Here is a 26,226-nt window from a genome sequence, read left to right as displayed (position 1 = left end):
GCACCCATGATATAATCACCTCCCACCAGATCCCATCTCCAATATTGGGGATTACATCTCAACATGAGATTTGTAGGGGACATCAACCTATATTAGTAATCAATAAAAGAAAATCAATAATAACATGAAATAAAATCAATAGTGACAGAAAACATTTTTTTTCTGGGAACAAGAAGCCGGTCAGGAAAGACAGGAGAAAGGAATTATCAAAGAACTAGAAGAAGCTTTTGCAGATGTTGGTTATGTTCATTTTCCATTGATTGCATAATGATTTCAAATGTACACATGTATATACCTATAAAGAAAATTTATACATTATATATGCATAACAGACACACATCCTTTATCAAATTATAAAGTTGGCATACATATAGTTTACTATATGCCAATTACATTTTAAGCTGTTAAAAACAAATTCAGAAAATGTTCACTTAATTGCCATTTTTGAGAGTTCACTGAGATAAATCACTCACGTTAAATTTTGTAACCAGTTTTATGTTGTATATCTTGAGATGAGAGTGAACAGTGTACTACTCAGATGAATGAGCAATTAGACTTAAAAATAGAGTAATTTATAAGTAGAGAAAGGGTTATTTCTTTACTTCAGTTTCTACAAAGAAACTTGGAGCTGAGCTTATAGGTTTAAGTAGTTTCACGATTTATGCGATTTAATAATAGATCTCAAATTTTGATATTTTTACATAAGATTTTCCTGAAGAAGTTCATCTAGGTGCAACATGTATAGATGTTTTGCCTCTTATCAGCAACCAGCTATGCATAAATTCAACTAACATTTTAGAGAGGTATTAAAAGGGGTCTGATGAGCATCCAGTATAATTTTATCTTAACAATGTGCTATTTGCATTAAATTTTTAAAAAGTGAATTTCTACCATAACTTCCACTTTCCTAGGTCTTCACAAAACAGCCTATTAGCCTAAATCAAAGCATAAGTTAAATGATTCTGCAAAGGTCCTTTCATGATTACTCAATATGTAAATACTGACATTAGCTGAGTAAGAGTGTGTGTGTCTGTGTGCACGCGCACGTGTGTGTTTACCATAATCTTTTATTCTAATTTCTTTCCAGTAAATTTATAATAAGAGAAGTAGTCAGGAAAATGTCCCCTAGAATTTTATTTTGATAGGTAATGAAAATTACTAATCATTAAGTAAGTTAACATTTTCAAAGTGCTTAGAAAATTGCCTAGCATATACAAAACTATGTAAGTGTCTGACAAGAAAAAAGAAGTAAATAAATACTTTGAAAAGCATGATTAGTTAATCACATATCCATATTTCATGAAAATTATATGCTTTGGGTCTTCTGAGTATTGCAATCATCCGTGCTCTCTTTTCATGTGTATAATTGGATTATTGGACTTTAAGGCCTGAAAAAAAGAGATAAAGAGAAAAAAATATATATTTTCAACATTAGTGTATTTACTCCATTTCTACTTTCTGTTCCTACTCGATGGGTTGTCTCTGGTTCTGCCTCGTCACAAAGGAAGGGTCATATGGAAGATGCAAAAAATGATCTACTTAGCAGACACAGTTAATCTGGTGTTAGTGTCCTTTGATTTTGAAAGATGTCCAAATGTTGGTCCTTTCTCTCAAGACTTGCATATTTAGAATATTCATACCCACTTCCCCCTTTTGATAATCACTCTTTATATCCAACCATCTGAACACTGTTTTCTCTCCTTCCTTCCTTCTCTCTTTGCACTCTTTCTTAGTGTGGAGGATGTAATCTCTGGATGGAACATTTGAAAAATGTTCCATACTCAGTTCTTGTCTCGGAAAGATTTAATTCTCCACTTCCTTTTGGGGTCAATTAGAATGCATAATAAAATGCTTCAGCCACTTCTTGACTAACTTTAATTGAATTAATGCTTGTTCTGGCACATTCTTTACTTACCTACTTCCATGAATGTCAATAAATATCAGTTGATTGTCATTCAACTCTAATGATTTTACCAAATACTCTGTTCTTTTTGTTTTAAACACTTATTCTCTTACAATTCCCTTTTTCTTATTAAGTAGTGCCACCAAGAGTGAATTTTTGAAGGAGCCTGGTAGAGGTATTTCTCTATGGGTCTTTAGCACTTTAAAATGGGTTTGAAACTGAATTGTTTGAAATGATATTTTAGCATAACATATGACTCTCCCATCCCATGCTTGTTTCTTCTCCCTACATTTCAGGAAGATTCTTTCAGTTGGAGTCTCAAAGCAGAACTCTTCAAGAGGGTGAGGTTCTCAGCCATGAGGCTGCATCTTTAGTCCCCTTTTGTGGGACTGACTCTGCCCATTCTGGACACAGAAAATACAAATCTCTGGTCCTATCCGTGGGCATGCAATTCAGTCTCAATCAGCTTTACTCCCTTAGACTTTTCTAGGTAAGAGGCATATACTCATTTTCTCTTCTGCAAACTTCAGATAACACATGAGAACCTTTCTAAGTGGTTGTGTTGAAGGCACCTTCACTTGGCTTAAAATGGCCAGTGTACCTGCTCCTATCCTGTTGGACAAGGGAGAAGAGCTAGACAGTTATTCATTGACACACTCCCAAGAAGTCCTCAACCTGAATCCCTTCACAATCAGTGTTGCCCAGCCCTACCACTATGTTTGGCTTAAGTCTGCTTAATGGTTGAGAGGCCCAGAAAGCCAAGGGCCACCCTGATGGCAAGTCCTCCATAGGCAGTAAAATATTTCTCCTATAAAATACGGATATTGATACCTAATTCAGTTTAATTATGGAACTTCAGCCTAAACTAAGAATTAAAACAGTCTCCTTTTAATTGAATTAAGTGTGTAAATAATATCATGTTATTGTTACACAAGGATGCTTCTCACAGACATCCCTGAAAGCAAGTTCAATAGATTCTTTGATCATCTGCTTCAATAGATTTCTATAAATGACTTTGAAATAGAAGTCACTGATAAAGATTGCTCATCAAAGAAAAAAACATCTTTCCATTTATCATCAGAAAAAGAAAAAGAATGAAAAATGTTTGATTTACATATGACATACTAAGATGAAACTATTCTTTATTGTGGAAAGATTAAAGTTATGGTCATGTCTTATAAACAAAAAAAGTCTGAAAGACAAGTATTTAAAACTAAAGATTCATTCATCTTTTCTTGTCATAAGAGATTGAAAAATCATTAAATCTACACTGAATCCCCTTTAGCTCATTATTTTTAAGACTGTTTTATGACTAGCCCTGGAGCTTTTTATGGGAAATAGCTTACAGAAGAAGAAAACATGTGTGTCTTATTTCTGAGAGTTCTTTTGCTGTCCCAATAAACCACCCCAAGGTGTCTGGGAAATTAAAACACTCTCACATTCAAGCTATAGCTCTTACCTGGTTATTTTACTAAAATTCTATGTCAGATCACATCTGATTGTTCATTTGTAATATATAGTTCCTGCATTAATATTCCACTCTTATATTGAGTGGTACCGGCAAGAGCATACATGTAGTTTTCTGTCAAGTCTTAAAAATCATCATAATTGTTGTGTATAAAGTTTTGCATATAAATTTTTCTTGTCTAATTTCTGAAATATTTTATTATTTTATTCATTTTAAGAGTTCACAGTGTTTCAGACCTCAGGATATAGTAACAGGGTATAAGTTCTGAAACATTTTTCTAATCTTTACAAAGAAATTAAAAGATGCTTTGCCCAGCATTAATATTTTCATATTTTCCCCATGTACTTACTTAATTTAATTATTGGAATAATTATTTAGTTTACTTTAGATCTTACCACAGTATTTTAGGAAAACTACTGTCATTACTATTGCCTTATGTAGTAAGTAAATTACAGCATGAAATCATATTTACACACCTAAGATGAGTGTATAAGACATGGGTGTTCTAAATTCTGTACAAATGTTTTAGGGCCAGTGCCATTAGCTTTACATTATATTACCTCCTTACCAAAATTTTAGTTCTTTGAGGAAGTAGAAAACTTCTCATTTTTTCCAGGTATGTTATATAAAATCCAGATTAGTATTTCAAAGACATCCAAAAATGCTGAGAGCACTTAGGTCAGATTTAAAAGGGGTTACTGTATTTTTTAAAAATGAAGAACAGGTTCTTTGCACAGGCTTTTGAATCAGATATACTTGGGTTCACAATTCTGACAATCCCTCTTTCACATTTCCTTTTAATTTACTCACTGCATGACCTTGAGAAAGGTACTTAAATTTTCGGGAACCACATTTCTTATCTTCACAATGGTATGAGACGATGTGAAGAAATAAGAACGCTTTTACATGGTTGGTGTGAGTGTACATTAGTTCAACCACTGTGGAAGACAGTGTGGCGATTCCTCAAGGATCTAGAACTAGGAATACCATTTGACCCAGGATTCCCATTACTGGCTATATACCAAAACGATTATAAATCATTCTATAATAAACACACATATGTTTATTGCAACCCTGTTAACAATAGCAAAGACTTGGAACCAACCCAAATGCCCATCAATGATAGACTGAGTAAAGAAAATGTGGCACATATACAACAAGGAATACTATGCAGCCATAAAAAGAACGAGTTCATGTGCTTTGCAGGGACATGAATGAAGCTGGAAACCATCATTCTCAGCAAACTAACACAGGAACAGAAAACCAAGCACCACATGTTCTCACTTATAAGTGGGAGTTGAACAATGAGAACACATGGACACAGGAAGGGGAACATCACACACCGGGGGCCTGTCACGGGGTGAGGGGCTAGGAGAGGGATGGCATTAGGAGAAATATCTAATGTAGATGACAGGTTGATGGGTGCAACAAACCACCCTGGCACCTGTATAACTATGTAACAAAACTGCACGTTCTGCACATGCATCCCAGAACTTAAAGTATAATAATAATAATAATAATAATAATAATAATTTGTTTACATAGAAGTACTGCTTTGATGATTGTATAAAACAAAATAGCTACAGTCTAGTATGGTTTGTAGAAGAGTATTTTTTAAACTTCTTTATGCTTTCAAACCACCAGGGAATTTTGGCAAAATGTTGATTTTTGATTCAGTATGTGCAAAGTGGGGCCCAAGAGCCTGCATTTCTAAGAAGTTCCTTCATGGTCCTTTGACTGCTCTTTTGGTTGCAAAGTCCTAGAAGTTTCTTATTAAGTAATATCTATTCTACCTTAATAATAATTGTTTTCTTTGATTGGCCAATATGTTCTCATTTTATTGAAAGGGGTTCTGGAAATGCCACCCCAAGGTATGCTGCTGTGGTACACTGATTACTTAAACTGAGCGTGCCTGGAAAACAGCCAACACAGAGAGGGCCTTTCTCTGAACTTCCTTTATTTGCCTAATGATGTGTCCTCTAAAGGGAAGTAAGTTATTATCAATCTCCTGCTCAGGAATCGCATCAACCAGGAAAGATTAATTCAGACCATAAGAGGGAAGACTGGAGGTCAGCACCATCCCCAGACAGAATTTTTCACAGGCTATCATCTATTTTTTTCTGGGGGCTCATTTATCTTTCTCTGAGATCGTTCACTCTCCCTTAAATTACTGATATTTCTCCTCCTCTCTCCCCTATAAAGAGGGTTTTTAAGCTTCCAGATCTCACTGGGTTTTTGAATGTTCACTTTGCTTTTCTGTGATGTCACTGTGCACATATTTGTATACATTTTTGCCTGTTAATCTGCCCACTCTCAGTTTATCTGATGGCGTCAGTTATCAAATCCTCAGAAGATAGAGGAAAAGATTTCCCTCCTCTATACTTTATAAAAAATAACAAACTCTTTCATTTTTATATTAGTAATCCATTACTCTTAGAAGTGTATTTTCTTTTCCTTTTTTATTATTTTATTATTTTATTTTAAAATGTATGTATTTAAGATGCACATGATGTTTTGATATATGCATACACAGTGAAATGATTACTACAGTGAACAAAATTATATATACATATGTGTGTGTGTATATCTCCTGGTGTGTGCGTGTGTGTGTGTGTGTAATGAGAACACTTGTATCTACTCTTCTAGCAAATTTCTAGTGTAAAATACAGTTTAATTAACCATAGTCAGCATGCTGTACTTCAGATGTTTATAATTATTCATCCTACATGATTGAAACTTTGTACCTTTTTAACCAACATTTTCCAATTTCCCCCACCTCTCTACTCCTGGCAGCCACTATGCTACTCTCTAGCTCTGTGAATTTGACTTTTTAAGGTTCTTCCTGCAGTATATTTCTTTCTGTTTCTGGCTTATTTCACTTAGCATAATGTGCCCCTTCTTCATCCATGTTGTTGCAAATGGCAGGATTTTCTTCTTTTTAAAGGCTAAATAGTATTCACATTTATGTGTGTATGTATATCACATTTTAAGAAAAGAATTTTTCTTGTTTTATGAGCATAAAACTCAATAGCATACATTTCACCCAGTTCGGTGGCAAGTTCTTTAGCCTTTGCCATTTCCAGGTTGGCAATGAAAGCCACAGATTTTGTACCCAGGATATTTCCTTCCCAGAGAGGATGATACTTCATCATATCTGTCCTTGTCATCAGTCATGATAGTTTCCACCAGCTTAGCCAGAGCTCCTTTTTCTTTCGAGGTAACCTGTGTGAAGGCAATGGTAGTGCAGGTCTTTCTGTGTACTAGAGTCCAGTCTGGCCTTCCCATAGTTAATGCAATGGAACCACCCATCTTCTGACACAGGGCAGATACATCCAGCTCTGTGGGATCTGTGTCATGTGCAGTCACCACCAGCTGAGCCTTCTTGTTCTCCACCAAAGTGGTGTCAGTGCCAATCTCTGCTTCAAGAATAGGAGGTCTCTTAGTGGGACATCCTGTTTACCAGCAGCTTTCTTTTCAGCCTGAACTAACAACCTCTGCTTGTTCTCATGCTTTGTGTCTGGTCTGTACTTGTGAGCCAGCTTAAGCAGTTGAGCCCTTGTTTAGCAGCTCAAGGCCTGGGTGAACTGGTTAATTGCAAGAGCCACTTTTAGCCTCATTTAGAAAGTAGCCCTTTTCCAGGGCAACTGGACATAGCAGTGCCATATGACAAGGTGGGTAAGGTCCCTTTTGGGCAGGTTGTCCCATCCAAGGCCAAAATTCTTAGGTCTTTTCTCTAAGAGGAGATTTACCACCTTCTTGGTCTGCTGCTTCTTCACAACAGCAGGAGCTTCTTTTCCTTGCCCTTCTTTCCTATTGGCATCTTGAGCGACTGAAGGAGAGACTATACCATATATTCTTTGTCCCTTTATCTGTTGATGGGCCCTTAGGTTGTCTCTATACCTCAGCTATGGTGAATAATATTGCAATGATCATAGGAATGCAGATACCTCTTTGAAGTACTGATTTCATTTCCTTGGGTGTATATTCAGAAGGGAGATTGCTGGTAGTTCTGTTTTTAATTTTTTTAAAGAAACTTCATACTATTTTTAATAAGGGCTGTATGAATTTACGTTTTGCCAATGATGTACAAGGATTGTCTTTTCTCCACTTTCACCAATTATTATCTCTTATCTTTTTGATGATAGTCATCATAACAGGTATGGGATGATATTTCCTTGAGGTTTTGATTTACATGTACCTGATGATTAGAGATATTTAATATCCTTTCATATACCTCTTGGCCATGTTTTATGTCTTCTTTGTAAATATGTCTATTTAGGTCTTTTGCTCATTTTTAATTTATGTATTTTTTTGCTATTGAATTGTGCTTCTTATATAGTTTGGATATTAACCCTTTATCAGATATCTGGTTTGCAAATATTTCCTTCCGTCCATAAGTTGGTTGCCTTTTCATTTTATGATTGCTTCCTTTGCTGTGCAGAAGATTTTCAGTTTGATGTAAAACCGCTTGTTTTGATTTTCTTTTTTTCTGTTGTCGCCTGAGCTTTTGGTGTGATATCCAAAACACCATTGTCTGTCAAGGAGCCAACGTCAAGGAGCTTTTCCTGTGTGTTTTCTTCAAGAAGTTTTATGGTTTCAGGTCATACTCTTAGGTCTTTAACCCATTTTGAGTTGATTTGGAGTACTTTAGATCTCAGATCTCACAAATGAGCTGATGTGTCTAGACTCAATCATGGAGTAAAAATACAAATGTCAGGAAAAATTTTTGCTACATGTGACCCAACTGCTAAACAAACAAACAAAAAAAACTATGTTTTTAAAAGTGTAAATAAGATTTCGATAAGTATGAGACAGAAACAGAGATCTGAATATGTTCTAATGTTATCAATTGCTGGAAGGGTTTACAAACCTTAGGAAATTTGGCAGAGGCAAAGACAGATTGATGTTGCTTTAGTTGTTCAGATTTTTTGTTTATTTTAAGATCCTATCCGCACACAACAGTGCCAGAAACAATATGGAAATTGACAGAACATTAAATCCCCTTTAGAGGAAAACTGATAAGCTACAGGCAGTGGAATGCTGAGAGACAGATGAAGGGACTTTAGGTAATCAGAGCAAAAATTGCTGCCTGATGGGATCCCAACAGCAAGAACTTCATTTTGTAAACTTGATGACTTTTTATGGTGTTATAGCATTTGGGCTTTATGTTGTATGATATTCACCCAGTGACAGGCTGACCCTCTTCTCCTCCAATAAGTTATCTGTTCTCCCTAGAAAAGTAATTCTGTTGCTGTCTTGCCAAAGATGAACTCATGAATCAGTGATGTGGGCAGAGGTGGCATCCCAGATAGCATTCTGAAAAATCCATAAATTCTTTAAGAAAGATCTTTTCTCTACTGCTGTCGGGTGCTATTATTCCTAAATCACACAATTCTATTTGGAATCTTGAGGTGGTCTGGAAAAGTGCCCTAAGGAGCTAAAAGAAGAGAAAACTATGAAAACAAAAGTGCCAGAGAGATAGGATATTTTATTATTGCACAAAGGTCAAGAAGAAAGATGTAGGGCATGTCACTTTCAGTAACAATTAAAACACTACAATTTAATTTATATCTGAGCTGTATTACACTGTCAACGAGATACAAAGTTTTAGGATCAATGAGCAATATGTTCTAAGTCAATTTTAAATTTCATTGAATGAAGACCCTCAAATTGGAAAAAAAAAAGAGAGATAGAGAGAGAGAGAGGGAGAGACAGAAAAAAGACTTTGTGGAATCTGAGTCCCAATATTTTGAAGAACAGAATGGTCTGCATGTGCAAGTTATGTCATATGCATATAAACAAGGATAACTAGTTCTCTATTACCTAAAGACTCTTCTCATAAGTATCTTACGTCTAAAGTACAGTATCTTTAAATTTGGGCAAAGATTCACTCATATATACCCTTGCATGCTTGGCTCCTAACCTTGTCACAGACACATAATTGTTGCTCAGCAGAGAGTATATTAAACAGAAAAATCAGTGATTTTAAGTGTAGTGTAGAGTGGATTGTATGAATTTATATTTGGCAAGATAAATCGTTAGGAGAATTAAAAATAAATACTATGTAAGGTTTTTGCTTCCTTTTATGTTTTCCTTTCCTATGGGCAAAAGTTTTCATTTAATTTGTGATGGTAAATAGCTAGTTGTCCTCACTGGACTTTCTTTTGAAATACTTAAGAAAACACTGCGGAGTATTAACCATAAAACTTGTGAAAACTAAGACTATCTGTAAGAGAATTTCCAGTGTCTAGGATGTTTTACCCTAATTACTATACTTAAGCTACAAACCCTGTTAAGGTCAGTCCTTTCCAAGAGCAACTCATAGTCATTGATTAGATTTTATCTCTTCTTTTTCTTTATTAATTCAGTCAGTTAACAAACACAGCAATATGCCAAGTTGGTGATACAATTATGATTAGTTGGAATAATGGAAGGAGGGTAATGAAAGGGATCTTTAAGAGTGCTGTTAGAATGCAAACATATTGCAAGCTAAGATAACTGGTATTTTGGACAAATAACAATATTGTATTTAATAGTGAAATAAACTAGATGCATTTTTATTAATATGAGGGAAAATAAGGCATTCATAATATCACTATTTAACAAATCTGGGAGTATTCCTTGACAATTAAATAGGATAAGAAAAGTATTTCTAAGATTTAAGTAACTATTATTTATAGAATACTTATTATCAAATTGAAAGTCTAATGAATATGTTTTGAAACAGTTTTAAATCTCCAGTAAGTGTATTTAGCAATATGAGTAGTAACAAAATAAATATACAATAAAATAAAAATAAATAGCTATAGTGTTTCTGTGCCATACCATATAATATATCATCAAATAAAAACAGCATTTTAAGAGCAATGAAATAATAAAATTTCTAGGAAGAAAGCTACACACACACACACTCACACACACACTTACACACACACACTTACACACACACGTTGATTATATGAAGAAAACTATACTATATTAATGAATGACATTAAAAAGGAAGGCAGACACATTGTGAATCATTACCTAGAAAACAGAGAGAGGCAATAATGAGAGAGCGAAGGAAGAAGAAACTAGAACTCTTTTTGATAGTTCGCCTTTAAGAATATTTCAATCAATAGGTGCATACCTGCAAAATTTCCCCAGGTTTGGTCTCACCCCTTTCCCCTAAATAAAGTTATTCACTTTTTGGCATTTGTTGATGGTGGCGCTATCTCCCCACTCTTTTATTTCAGCTGTAATATCTAGGAATGCTTTGCCAAATACCAATATTCCAAATTGTTATAATAATTTCTAGGGTGCCTGTTGTAGGAGATGGGAGAATTATAAAGATCCGTTATGGTTTTCTTTTGGTTCCAAGGGACAAACATCTGAGCATAATAAAATTATGAGAAATATCAATTCTTGGATTTCTTTTTCCTCTCGTTGTCTCACCCACTCTCCAGATATTTTTACTTAGAGACAATCAAGGCTACCTGAAATTCAGTGAGTCATTTTTAAATATTGAGGACTACCAAGAAGCCAGCATACTAAAGTTGAAAAAGGAAAATGAGATTGGAGTAAATAATAAAGTAGGTGAGGGAAATTATTTAGTTACTCAGTGTGGTCAGTTGGGCTACCTTCTCAGACCAATAATGAGAAATTGGTTGTGTGCTTTTATCTTGCCTGAACCAGAAGGAAAGATCAACAATACAAGCAGCCAGATATCAAAATCAGAAAAATAAATGACTCCATGCTCATGCTAATAGTAAAGAGATATGAAAAAATCTGCCTAGGATCATTCTGAGCTCATGATGATTCATAGTAGAGATCCAGAAGATAAAATTGTATCCCATTGTGTTTGAGAACTTACGGAGAAAATGTATAATAGTTGTGTTTCATTCAAGAGAATTGTAGGGCCTGAATGCATTTTTTCTTGTCTATATTACAACGTTTAAACTCAGTATTTCCTAGAAATTCAGCACAAATTCCTAGGCTACTGGTTTGGGCTCTGGGTAATATAATCTACCCTTTTATAACACCCTGGGCATGATCATTTCATTTGAGAGTGATACATAGATACTAAAAGGAGAGCTCCTATGATCAAGTGACTGAAGTGCAGCATTTATATAAGATGTTGAGAGTGTGCTGTTCTCTGGCCTTCAGAGGCAATAAATGTGGTGCAGCTCCAACCTTGCTGACTACAGCCTGCTCTTAATATAAGTTTTATCATAGTTTCAACCTTTATGTTGATTATGTAAACTAATCAAAATATTTCCAATACCATATTTTCCTGTTTTATTTATCCAGAGTTAATTTCTACTGTTGGCAGACAAGAATTGGCATATAATTCATGTGTATTTATGTGCAAATTTTGTGTCCATTCTAGTTAAAATTCCAAATAAAGCAAAAATACAAATTGTCAACAATATTGTTAAATATTATTCTAGAAATGTGGATCCATTAAGATCACTTGATATAAAAAAGAAGGATAATTTTTGTGATAAAAGCATACCATTATTATTTGTAGATGATATATAATTAGAAAACTCAGATAATCAACTTAAAATTTATATAAAAATGTTTTAAATATGAGACAGATATTAGTAACATATATAAAAATCAAATAAAGAATGAATAGCCCAATCAGAAGACAAAATGGAAACAAATATTTCACATACATAACAGAAAAAAAATATTCTAATGCCTAACAAAATATGCTTGGGTTTTCCCAATGAGAAATATAAAGTGAATAAAATAAAATGAAACAAAACAAAACAAAACAAATACAAACAAAATCTACCAAACTTTACTGGGAGACATTTATGACCTGAAAAAATATCAGAAGTTTGATATGGGTATTAATTGCTGCATAATAAACCATCTTAAATTAAGTGGCTTAACAATAACCACAGATTCTGTGGTGAGGATTTTAGATGGTACAACAGGGATGACTAGTCTCTCCTCTCCACTATATCTGGAGCTTCAGTTAGAAAAACTCAGAATGTTGTGTTGACTCAAGCAGGTGTGGGCTGAAATTATCTAAAGGTGTATTCATTCATATGTCTGTCGTATGTCTGGTAACTGGGCTGGAAGAACGCGACGTTTAGGTTGCCAACGTTTAGTATTGTCAACCAAAGCACCTACACATGGCTTTTTTGTGTGTGACTTGTATTTCCCTGTGTCTGGATCCTAAAAGAAAACATCCCCCAAGGAAAGGCTGTAGCCAAGAGCAAGGTGGAAGCTGCATGGTCTTCTCTGAGTCAACCTAAAAGTCACACAGGATCACATCTGGCACATTCTATCTGTTACACTCTCTCCAGCCTAGACTCAAGAAGAGAGGAATGAGACATTGTCTCTTGAAGGGAAAATGGCAAGGTCACACTGCAGAAGATCAAGTGGAATGGGAGATATTGTTGACTATCTTTACAAAATACAATCTGCTACAGATACAAAATATTTATTTACCCAATGTGAAACCAAATTAAAAATGATACAAACAATCCATCTGGATCGATTTCCTTGATTTTCAGATACTTTAGGTATATTATTAATTTAATACCAGTTTTTCTAGAGAATATGCATTGCAATCATGATATGTAGTCCACTGCAGGAAAGTTAAATTTAGATATTCATTTCCAATTTATTTTGTGGCCAGAAATGTCAGCTAATGCCTTATAAATATAATTTGATTATATCTCACTGCAATCCAGTGAGTCCATAATATCCTGATTTTACAAATAAGAAAACTGAGGTATAAATCAGATGGTAAAATGTATAGTAAACTTGCAAAAATAAAAATGCCATATCAGTGCATAGATATTATAATAAAAATAAAGGTTGTACCCAAACAAATTTTACATAAATATTTATCTCTCTGTCTCCCTCTCTGTCTCTCTCCTCCTCTCTCATTCTGTGTGCGTGTGTGTGTGTGTATGTAAAGTCTAAAGATGGTTTGGTTTATTCAACAAATGGATCTATAAAATTAACTAAATTAATCTGGGTGAAACACTGTCAGCACATTTTTTGGCACTGTTTTGTAAAATTTTAGTTTTAGAATAGTAGTAGAATTACAGAAAAAGTGAAGATTATACAAAGAGTTTCCTTTCACCCCACATCTGGATTTTCTTTAACAAACATCTCACACAAATGTAGTAGCATAGTCATTATTAATAAAACAATATTTTTAAATGATTATGAATTAAAGTCTACATGTTATTTATTTTTTTAGTGTTTGCTTAATGCCCTTTTTATCTTCCAGGATACCATCTAGGGTACATTACATTTAGTCACCGTATTATCTTGGGCTGTTTGCTGTGAAAATTTCTCATAATGCCCTGTTTTTTGAAAAACAGTCTTGAAGTTTACTCATCAAGTACTTTGTAGAGCATTCTTCAATTCAAATTTGTCTGATGTTTCTCTCATGATTAAACTGGAGTTTGGTTTTTGGGAGGAAGACCTCAGCTGTGAAGGGTCATTTTCATGACGTCATATTAAGGGTACATACTATTGAGGTGGGAGATCAACAGGACTTGTTTTCCAAGCACTGGTCACGGCCCCATTTGTGACCCCCCTGATCAGGGCAGTATCTGGTCTAAACAGGGTATAGTGAGGAAATCAGCCCAAACCAGCAGACAGCAAGGAAAAATAACCTCTAGTTGCCCTTACTGCTCATTAGCATAGACACTCTGTCTGGCACCATAATAGTTTACAAATGCCATTGCAACAGGACATGGCAGTGGTCCAGAAGTTACCTTATATGGTTCCAGGAACTCTGCCCCTTTTCTAGAAAGTTCTAAATGACCTGCCTCTTAATTAGCATGTAATTAAAGTTGGTATAAATATAGCTCCCAACAGCCCACATGATGCTACTCTGGGCACACTGCCCATGGGGTAACCCTGTTATGCAAGGATTGGTACATCTGTTGCTGCTGTACACTGCAGCTTTCACAAAAGTTGCTGTCCAGTACCAATGGCTCACCCTTGAATTCTTTCCTGGGCACAGTCAAGAACCCTCCCAGGCTAAGCCCTAATTTTGAGGCTCACCTGTCCTGCATCACTATCAATATGACTTATAACTATTGATGCTATTGTTGATCACCTGGCTAAAACAGTGTTTATTAGGATTTTCCATTCTAAACTTAGTCTTTTCCTACTTTTTAGTACTGGATTCTTTTGAAGGAAATCAATGTGAGTAGCTCACACTAATGGAGTGGGGAATTATGCTCCATCATGTTGAGGATGAAGTACCTATATATATATTATTTGTAATTTTTCAGTGTATAAGATTTGTCTATTCACCCTCATTTAGTTATTTGGTTATTTATAAGTATAGACTCATGGATATTTATTTTATACTTCAAATTATAATCCAATACTGTTTTATTTGTTGTATTGTTCAAATTGTCCCAGTTTGGGGCTCTGGAATTTCAGCTGACTTCTGTATCCATTTAACCGAGCCCCATGTTTTTGGAATTTTTGAGCATTTTGTTTTATTTCTATGAGAGGCTCCAGTCATTTTGTTTATTTCCTATTCCAATCCTCGAATCAGCCATTTATCTAGGGAGTTCTGCATCCTTTCAATGGACAATGGTATTAGAAACCAAGGTTTGGGTGCCTAGGTCATTCTTTTAACTTTTACGTTGAGGTAGTTAGCAACTCACAATAAAAGTATAGAAATAACACAGAGTTCCTGTGTACCATTCATAAAGTCTCCCTCCATAGTAACACATTACAAGACTATAAAACATTATCATAACCATAAAACTATATTACTTATATTTCTTATTGAATCATGTAGAATAAATAAATAATACTTTGATTATTGAAGTTTTTTTCTGATGTTCACTTGGTCAAGAATAAGCAAAAAATGTGAATAGAAGATATAGTATCATCTCTTAAAGCTTAGTCAGTGATAAGACAGATGAGTACCAGCCACTGGAATGTTCTGAGAAACTAAGGATGCCATTGGCTCTCCATTATCACTGGAGATTGATAATAATTATACTGTCTACTTTTTATCAGTATCTGCTTTCTCCTTCTCTCTCCTCCCCATTCTCTCTGTCTCTCCAAATTTCTTTTTCTGATTTTTCTTGCTCATATACACCAAACATCTTATATCAATTCATAACTCCATCCTCACAAAGAGATTGGTTATATTTGAAACTCAACTTTGAAGGGAGAAAGGAATAGGAAATAATTCAGGAAATATGAAAGAAGGGAAGCCTTTGAGATAGAATAAGAGATTCTATTATTAAAGATTGGTCAGGTATTAATGAACAAGACAATTACCTGGATTCAGACAAGCTAGGTCAAAAACACAAATTAGACTGCCAGATCTTCCTTTTTTGGGGAGATGGGTATCTGAAAGGGAGATATATTATAGTTTTGTATTTGCTCACAATAATTCTTCCTCAAAATACATTATTTCATTAATACAGCAAGTTCACAAGAGTTTTCAGTGTCCTCAAGGGTCACAGGCCTTCTTTCCCCTCTCAAAAACCTCATTATATGGAGGGAACAGCCTCTCTATTTACCATCTGTCTATTATCTATCTATCTATCTATCTATCTATCTATCTATCTATCTATCTATCTATCATTTTTCCTTGATGGTTAATTTAATTGAAAAAATCTTATAAAATTTATTTGACATGACATTGATTATTCTGATGCTCTATGGCAAATTTTCTTGGCTGAGAATACCAAGGAAAAACTGGAGATTATTTCTAGAAGAAAAAAAAAGCAAATTAAAAAGCAAGGACAAAAGAAAAAACCTCATATAAACTGTTTCTATATGCCCATTTGTACCTATGAGACAATGCCAATTCTACATTGTATAGGATTTTCAGTTTTGAGGAAAACTCTCTCTCTTCAAGTAGACATCAAGATAATAGCAACAGCATCTTTTAGGGGCATACCCAACCCTCCTGCATATAGATCCCTGGCTTGATGACAAAATGATGAGACTACATTAATCACACGCTAACCAGCCAGAAAATAAGAAGTGCACAATAAGAAGTTATCTTGAAAAAAATCAGCCACAAGTTTAAAGGGATAGTAACTTTCACCAGCTTTAAAACTTTTACACAAATCCCTTGTATTCTATGTTTAAACAAATCCAGTTTTTCGCTCCAATTATTTAATGCAGAAGTACTTATTATAATAACTTACATTTAATACTAGATTTTTTAATTTTCCAAATTTATTCAAGGATATGTAATAAAAACCCTATTTGTATGCATTTTTCTTCTGAAGACAGAGTGGCACTTGACAGATTTTATGTCTTTGTCACTGCCTACAGTAACTGAGTTAAAAATAGCTAATGATAGAAGAGATAATAGAACTCCCATATTTTCATTATAATTAGATATTAACCTAGTCATTCCTTGCCTTCCTCATCCACAACATTTAAAACTTCAAGAGCAATCCCTGCTAAAAAAATGAGGAGTAAAATCACATGAGAAATCCAAAGCCGCGTGTTTTCATCCCAGGCTGTGATATGTCATCATGCGTTACAGCTATCATTTATGAGTAAACACTAAATTAAATGCTAGATAATGGAATTACAATGGTTTATTAATGATGGATAATGTTTATCTGAAAAATTTAAAAGCTTCTAAAACAAGGTCTTTTATTTGAAAATATCTTTTTTGTTATTGTTGACAAAAAGAGTAAATTGAAATCTATCATGGAAGGAAAGCACTCTTAATTACAAAAGCCCTTTTTATTTGATATGATCAGTTCTGCAGACATATGTAAGCAGAGATAAGAAATGATAGATAATAACTGACAAATATGTAATGTTTCCCTGAAGAGAGAGGTGACTGAAAAACAGATTTTTTAATGTTACCGTGATAGATTTCTACCAGTTAGTTTTGTACACTTATTTCCTCCAGTCTATCTCCAAAGGTGAACAAAGAAAAAAGCCTCCATATTTCAGTAGGTGACCACCTGAAATAAATTTACCGAAACAGCTTTAAAAAGTGGGAAAGCTTTATAAAGCAATTAAAATGACACCATTGGCTAGATTCTTGACTTTCCTACCATGATAGCATAATTATCTTTCCTTTTTTCTTTCTGTTCTTGTATTCATGTATGTGAAATTCTATGCCATGCATCTTGAATTCTCAGGATATCAGAAATCTGATGACCTGAGTTTTAGCTTCCCCTCTAACACTCTCTGGCACTGGGAGCAGAACATCTTCCTCTTGCTTAATATTTTCTTCTTGTCAAATTGCTTCAAGTCTCTTATTTTCTGATTCTACCCATGTAAGATATAAACAATGTATCTAGCTGTTAATCATAATTTCTCCAAAAGAATAAACAAACAAACACAAACCTTTTTTCACACAAGATATTAGCATATGGAAGAGCAGGTGGAATACAGTGAGTTGTTTTTCCCTTGCTGGTGGAAAGTGTATGTTTCAAAAACTGTTTGGAAAAAAAATTTTTTTCTACTTTCCATGATAGATGTCAAATTGTATTTCTCTGTCTATGAACACTTCTTACTGAATTTCAATTAGAGGAATAAGAGTAACAAAATCAAGGAACAGTGATAGTAAATTCTCCTCCTAAACACTACTATCTACTTCCCCATTACTACATTTTATTTCTATGTATAAAAACAGAAGTGGCTGTCAATGTATAACTCCACAAAAAGCTTCTACCACCAAGGAAACCTCATAGGATTAAAAACTCTGTGTCAAGAATCAGGGTCAAAGGCAAAATATTTGAGGAAAGTATGCTCCTAGCACACCTATCACTTAGAAAATTACAAAGGATTTTAGAAGCTCTATGCCAGGAAGAGGGGACAAAGGCCAAAATATATAGTCATGTCTTGCATAATCATGTTTTGATCAACAATAAACCACATACATGACAGTGGATCCATAAGATTATAATGGAGCTGAAAAATTCCATAGCCAAGTGACATCTTAGCTAGTGTAACATCATAGTGAAATTCATTACTCCCATGCTGGTAGTGATACTGGTGTAAACAAACCTACTGCACTGACAGTCTTATAAAAGTATAGCACATACAATAATGTGCAGTACATAATACAACTTGATGATGATTATAAATGACTATGTTACTGGCTTATGCATCTCCTACACTATACTTGTTATTTTAGAGTATACTCCTTCCAGTTATACACATGTATGTATAACTATACATATTTATAAGATATATATGTATGTATATATCTAACTATAAAACAGCCACAGGCAGGTCCTTCAGGAGGAATTCAAATAGAAGGCATTGTTGTCATATGAAACACTACTCCTATTTCTGTTACTGCCCCTGAAGACCTTCCAGTGGGACAAGATGTGGAGGTGGAAGACAGTGATATTAATCATCCTGACCCTGTGGAGGCCTAGGCTAATGTGTGTGTTTTGCATCTTATTTTTAACAAAAAAATTTAAAAAGTAAAAAGGTAAAATACAAAAAGCTTATAGAATAATGATATAAAGAAAAAATATTTGTTCAGCTATGAAATGTGTTTGTGTTTTAAGCTAATTCTTAAGCATCAAAAGCATCAAAAAATAAAATAAAATTTATAGAGTTAAAAAGTTACAGTAAACTAAGGTTAACTTATTATTGAATACAAATATTTTTTATAAATTTAGTGTAGCCCAAGTGTATAGTATTTATAAAATCTACCATAGAGCACGGTAATGTCCTAGGCCTTCATAATCACTTACCACTCACTCACTGACTCACCCAGAGCAACTTCCAGTCCTGCAAGCTCCATTTATGGTAAGTGTCCTGTACAGATGTACTATGTTTTATCTTTTATGCCATATTTTTATTTTACCTTTTTTACATCCAGGTGTGTTGAGATACATAGATACGTATCACTGTATTACAATTGCCTGCAGTATTCAATACTATGACATGCTGCACAGCTTTGTAGCCTATGATCAATAGGCTGTACTGTATATAGCCTATGTGTATAGGTGGCTATACCATCTAGGCTTGTGTAAGTACAATCTATGATGTTCACATGAGAATAGAATCATCCAATGACCCATTTCTCAGAATATATCCTTGTTGTTAAGCTATGCATGACTATTTCTTATTATAAATCACAATATCACAACTGTAAAATCTAGAGTCACATGGTTTTGAATAAGAAGGCACCAGGTTGGCCAGATATATAGAGGGAATTATACATAAAACTTAAAATATTTGCAGTTATATATTACCTATTTAACAAAACAGATAATATTATACACTCAATGTATAGTAGCTCCATGGCTTTGAGAGGGATTTGATAAATTTCAAATTTCCAAAATTAGGGACTTAATTTTCTCAGTTTATTGAATACACACCATTCTCCTAGTGATTAATTCATATTATTCATGTTCACAGGGCACAGGTGTGCAACATCTTACAGAACACAAAAAGAATATCTGCAGGTATACTCCGGGCAGAAGGCACTGGATTATCAATGACTTTGAAAGGAAAGACAAATTAGGCATAACTCAGTCAAAATAAAGTACAGTTAAACTAGTTGTTTTAAAATACTGATTCTAGTAGTGGAAGCCAGACCCAGATATTTGCAATATTCACTTTGGCAGTACCAGGTGTTTGCTAAGGAGATGAACATATCAAAAGATCATTTTCCTAATGTGTAGAAATTCCATTCTGAGCTAAATCTGTTCCTATGCATCCTGCCTTATTCACAAATATGAAAAGCACATCTTGTTTAGGCACTATATATCTCTTATTTTTTGATGTTTTTGTTTGCTTACTTTTAAATAATTTTCAAGCACATTACCAATGAAGAAGTTAAGCATAAATGCTTCACAAAGACCTGAGTGACTTAAAAACCTTTCTCAGGAAAAAAAAAAGTCTTAGAAAATGAACTGAATATATATGAAAATTTAGCATGCAGCTACTGCAAGACAGAGTGAAGGATCCCCGCCATGCACAGGGAACACAACAAAGACCCAAGAGATGCACTTAGAAGCCATGGCAGATGGGTCTGTTAAGCCAGAGCAGACCAATTAAGGTTGTCTTTGGAGCACTCCGTCACCCCTAGAGGACAGAGAGAAAAACGAAAGGAGGAGGCCCTGCATTTAGTAACTGCTCAGATTGCAAAGCTGTGTATGAGAAGTATGTCCCTGGGAATGAGATGCTTTTTATTTGTACTGTGCTTTTTTTCTTATGCATTGTGATCAGCATTCAGGGATTCTCTACTACACTGGGTGTTATTTTTATCTTTCAAAGGAGCACAAATGAAGCCTGGTTCCCTGTTGCTGTGTTTTTATTTAGTTCACATTTACTCCCCAAGACACGTCTTTTTAGCAGCTTGGATAGTAGGACTCTTCTGGAACAACCCCACAGGAGAGGGACAGAGCAAGTCACCAGAGTTTTAAGCATCTTCTTAGAGTTAGACTGAATTTATCTTAAGATAAAAAAAGCACTGTTTCTAAATGTCAATAGCTTCTCTAAGCTACCTAGGTGGCTCTGCCTGCTCCTTAAAAGTAACTATATTTGAGGGAAAGGAAAGAGCTCAACAAAATAAGTGGAAATGCTTTAACCATATCTTATGTACAATTATAGACAATTACACATGCAAAATCCAATAACAGATACCAAATAATCTGACAATTATTTTGGGGGGATAGGTACTATTTTTCAATATTGCTAAGTAGCTGAAGTTAAGGCACTGCTTAGTTACAGCTTCAAAGCAAAGATTTTTTTTTTACTTCCAAAATATTTCCCCTTTCTAATTATTTGGCATTGACTAAAATTCTCATACACTCATTCCCATCAATTAAGGCAATAAAAGTCACTACTAAAATTTAAATGTCGTTTGGGAAGCATATTTCAGATTGATTAACTAACCACTTGGGGAGAAAGTGCAATATTTGTTAACCTCTAATTCTTTGCCAGACAGTATGTTAGAGATACTTTCAAAGTTATCTGCTTCAATTCTAATTATTTATATACAGAGTAGATATTGTTACTTCCATATTAAGAATGAGGAAACTAAGGCTTACTGCCATTAAATAACACGTTTAAGTTTGCACTGCTAGTAGATTAACCTGAAAATTCTAGTCAGTTTGAGTCCAAGCAGACTGGTTCTTTCTGCCACATTTCCTCCCTAGCAAACATCTTGGAAAAAATGGTTGGGGCAACTACATTTTAATGTGAAAAAAAATGCTTTAAAAAGTATTGTTATAGAGAACTGGTGGGAAAATCTTTAGTAGTCTTCATGAAAGGAACAGAGGGAAGAGAATGTTCTACAGAGATGTTCATGTTCGTGTGTGTGCTCTGGGTATGTGTGTGCAGGGGTAGGGTGGGCTTTCCTCAACATACAGTTCTCAGATCTTTCCCCAAGTGTTGCTACTCTTGAGTGTACTCTTTGAGGATACTCTTAGGTAAAACACTCAGAAAATAGAGTAAAGCCTTCCTGCTGCCTAATGAGAAGCATTCTATCATCACCAACCCAAGCTTCTGAAGTCTGGTTATTTGGTATAGCCTAAGAAAAGTTATTCCAAAAGAAAGGAAAATACTACTGATTCCTGGTCAGAGGACAGAAACCCAATCACTCTATACAAATCCATTTTAAGCCAGGTGATTTAGGGCAAATGAGGGGAATAAGTAATTGAGAATCTTGAGAGAGAGAGTGCTCTGTCCTCAGGTCCAGTGCGTTGGTACTTGGCAGGAATGGGAGAGTGAGCTTTGCAATTGTTCACGAGATAGTTCTATGAAGCCTCGTTAAGTATTAACAACTCATTCATTATTTTTAAAAATTCTATCTGGAAGAATCAAAATACATCCGGAACCCAGATGTAATCTTAGGGTTTCTGATACATGACTACTATATGTCAAGTTTATTTAAAACAATGAAAATATGGTTATAGAATAAAAGAGATTAGTATTATTACTCACATAGGTTGTTTTATTTAATTCTCACTTCAGCACAGGAGAGTAGGCAGAACAAACTTTAACCTGTATGACATTCAGGTTTCTCTAAATGCCATACAGTTTTCAGTTGGGGTTTGGGATGAGCGTCCTCTTTTGCAACATTTAATGCAGTCTCTAAAGACCTCCACTATTTTCAACTGGGAATGGATCTTCTATGCCAAGTCAACTGCAGTCCATGGCAGCTGTTGCTGAGGAAAGCATCGTGAAAAAACACTTTCTGTCTCCCTCTCTGTTACCTCCCCCTTTTTGCTAGTTCTGCAAATCCACTCTGTGCTGTGCCAAGAAAATGCCATCTGCCTCCTACACAAAAGGGAATAGTTTCCAACATAAGTAAGCAGTTTTACAACTCCAGAGTAGGAACTTGTGGAAGTAAAATTGCAGTTAGAAGGAAAGAATCCACCGCTTACATCTTGACATTCCTTTTTAGTTGGTGCTTTTGTGTATTCTTGCTTCATTAAAACCATTTCTTACTAAGCAAATGAGAATTTCAGGATCATCATCTCTTCATGTGATTGAAATCAGGGTCATAAAATTAAAGTGGTCTAAGCAATTATATTTACTCTCAAGAACCATGTGTGTGACTGGAGGAAAACATCAAGAAAACTCATAAAACAGCAAACTTCTCCAAATTTCAGGTTCTTAATAACTTTTTTAGATGTTCAAAATAGAGTATTTTTGTAGCAAGAATTAGCTTCTTATAGAAACTTTGGGAGGAATAATTCTGATCTTCCACAAGTGAGTAAGACATGGGCTAAGCTTTCAAGAAGTTTGAAAAGCATATAATGACAAAGGTGGTCTCTTCAAGAAAACAGTAATGTGATTTTATGTAAATTACATAATATCATTGAGACTCATCTACATCATCTGTGAAATGGGTGATTTTGCAGATTCGATGATGTAAGTAGGGTTGGGTGTGGTGGCTCATGCCTGTAATCCCAGCACAATGGGAAGCCGAGGCAGGTGGATCATCTGAGGTCAAGAGTTCAAGACCAGCTTGGCCCACATGGTGAAACCCCTTCTCTAATAAAAAAACAAAATTAGCCATGATGGTGGTGCACACCTGTAATCCCAGCTACTTGGGAGGCTGAGGCAAGAGAATCGCTTGAATCCAGGAGACAGAGGTTGCAGTAAGCCGAGATTGTGCCATTGCACTCTAGCCTGGGTGAGAGAGCAAGACTCCATCTCAAAAAAAAAAAGAAAGATATAATTAGTATTGTAGGGTGGTTCCTTCATTGGGTGGTTTTGAGCATTAATGATATATAATGCAAGCAAAATTTTAGGTACATAATGGACGTTCAGTTCTCCGTATTTGGCTACTTTACTCTGTAATTCCAAATTAAACAATAAATTTGGCATACTTTGCTCTGCTCTAAAATGATAGCTTTTATTATACATATGTATGTGTGTGTGTAAGTGTGTATCTTCCCTTTTTAACGAAGTTTCTTTAAGAATCTAACAAGATCACAGATGTGAAAGCCTCACATATTTTTTAAAATGCTCTATAAATGTAGAGTATAATTATTATTTGTCATAATTAAGTAGATGTTTGAGGCTCGGCAAAATATAATGCTGGAGGTGTTAAGCAGCCACCACATCATGAAGGCCTTCATAGTAAGGAAAGAGAAAAAAATTTTTGTTTGAGAAACATGTAGTGTGACAAATGGATAAGAATTCACGGAATTAGATTTGATCATAAGGCAGAGGACTCAGTAGTCAAGAAAGATGTCCCATTTCTAACTTGAACAATTAGACGATGGCAGCACCATTTACTTAAGCAACAGTGAATGGCAAGCAAACAGTGAGGGGAAGGCAAAGAATTCTGGATTAGAAAGCATTGGGTTACATATTTAGAACACACACAAAAAAGATGTTCAGTAGGGAGCTAAGCATATAATTCTGGATTTCAGAAGGAAGATCTAAGTTATATTGATGACTGATTGATTGATTGCTCAGAACTTTGAGAACTGATGACTTCACCAAACAGGTGCATGTGGAATAAGAAAAGAAGATAATCTAGAATAGAATGCTGAATTGTGTTTTCCTTATTTGGGCCAAGTAAGAAATGAACTTTTCCTAAAAGACGTTTAAAATCTCTTTGTTGTTACATAACGTTAAAGATTTCAGCAAGGTCTCAGATCTCAGAAGTGGATACTACAGTAATACTCAGTCTACACCTATAAAATAAATTGTTACAAAACATGATTGTTGGAAGAATTGAATGAGATACTTATAATGTAACTTTTGTTGCTGGCTGGTGTTTCCTCTGGCTAGATTTAAGATCCCTCTTTCCTTTTTACTTGCTTTCCTTACCTCTTTTTCTCATTTTAAAAATTTCAAGTACTATCACAAGTGACTACAAGTCAATTGTGACAAATTTGTTTTTGAAGTCTTGAATTCATAATGTACAAAATTTAGTGCTCCTGGTTATTTTTATTCCTCATAGCTCCTTTCTTGCCATTAAGTTTCCTTTTTCATTTAACTCGTATTTTTCTTATCATTACATTGACACTCATTAACAGCTTGTCTTCTGAAAACATCTTGAGTGTTATTTTTTATTTATATCTCTGGTCCACTGTAATAATTTTAGTAGTACTCACCCAAAAATATTTATAAAACACAATTTTTACCAAACTAGCGTTAAAATTATAATTCCTCAAATAAAATTTATTATTACAAATACTGTAACTGCAGACACAAGATGAGGAATACATAAGAAATTTTCTAGAAATTCTATATGTTCTTTAGCCCCCACCCCCCAGAGCTTCATTGCATTATGTATTATCATTCTGCTGCATGCTATCCCTGCACCCCATGCCATGCATACATAGTTGACCTGCTAAGTAGCCCATTAGTTCTGTCCCTTAGACCATGGAAGTGGTAGTTATGATTATAAATGTAATCACCACTAAAGAGTGTTCCCAAGCTATTTTGTAAGTGTATAGTTCCTAAACTTAAGGAAATCTTCTATCCCCTAAGTTTATTCACTCACTCAAGAAACTCTGTTGAACAAATAGGCACAACTGAGTAGAAATAGAAAGCCCAAGTTTCTCATCGATTGAGCAAGGATGCATCTAGCTCAGTCAATAAAATTGCAACATTGAACTAGAGGACCAAGGTGAGATGAAGCTTTAGTAAGGTAAGAGGTTAATCAACTCTTCCAAGGAAGACTTTTTAAAACATATTAGTCCCTTTGCAATTATGACTAATTGCAGATAAATGACTTTGTGGCTTTTTTTCTGTGATCATGTAGGGCAGTGCTTTTTAATACATATTCTTTGTAGCCATTGTCACTCTATTTGGTAGCAATAGAGTCAAGATTTACAATTTGCCTTTCTGACTCCTGAAGCAGTATTTTGTAAGCGAACAGATACAAATAAAATAAAATACTGCATTGCCTGATAAGGTGAGGGAAATGATGACAACTGAAAGGGGGATCATGGAGCAATGCCATGAAGGTATAAAACTTTGTGCAGACATTGTCTTACATAAAGCACAAAGAATACATGTGAACATAGTGGAGAAAAGTTTAGTTGGTGTGTGAGTACTCCCATTCCATGTAGCTAATCTTGTGAGACAGACAAACTCCTGATTGGGTCCCAGGTCACTAGTTAAAGTTAAAAGAGAGTCTTGTCGGTGAGGCAAATTCAAGAAGAAGCCCACGAGAAAGAGTCAGATGAAATGTACTAAAAAGCAGTGTCAGTGCCAAAAAAAAAAAAAAAAAAAAAAACCCACACAGGATAAAGGCAAGAAGAGTTGGTACTCAGGTAGTAAAACCAACTAAAAGTGAAATCTGAATGATATGAAGATGACCTGAAAATGTTCTTTGGAGCAGCTGCTTCTCTCTTTAATGGAAGTTGCCTGATAAGTGGGTTTGGAAAGATGTCTAATAATATACCACACAAAGGACTAACAAAGAGTCAAAGAGTTTCAAATT

The sequence above is a fragment of the Pan troglodytes genome, chromosome 9 (assembly GCF_028858775.2).
Source record: "Pan troglodytes isolate AG18354 chromosome 9, NHGRI_mPanTro3-v2.0_pri, whole genome shotgun sequence".
Classification (NCBI taxonomy): Eukaryota; Metazoa; Chordata; class Mammalia; order Primates; family Hominidae; genus Pan; species Pan troglodytes.
Note: the sequence above shows the minus strand (reverse complement) of the source record.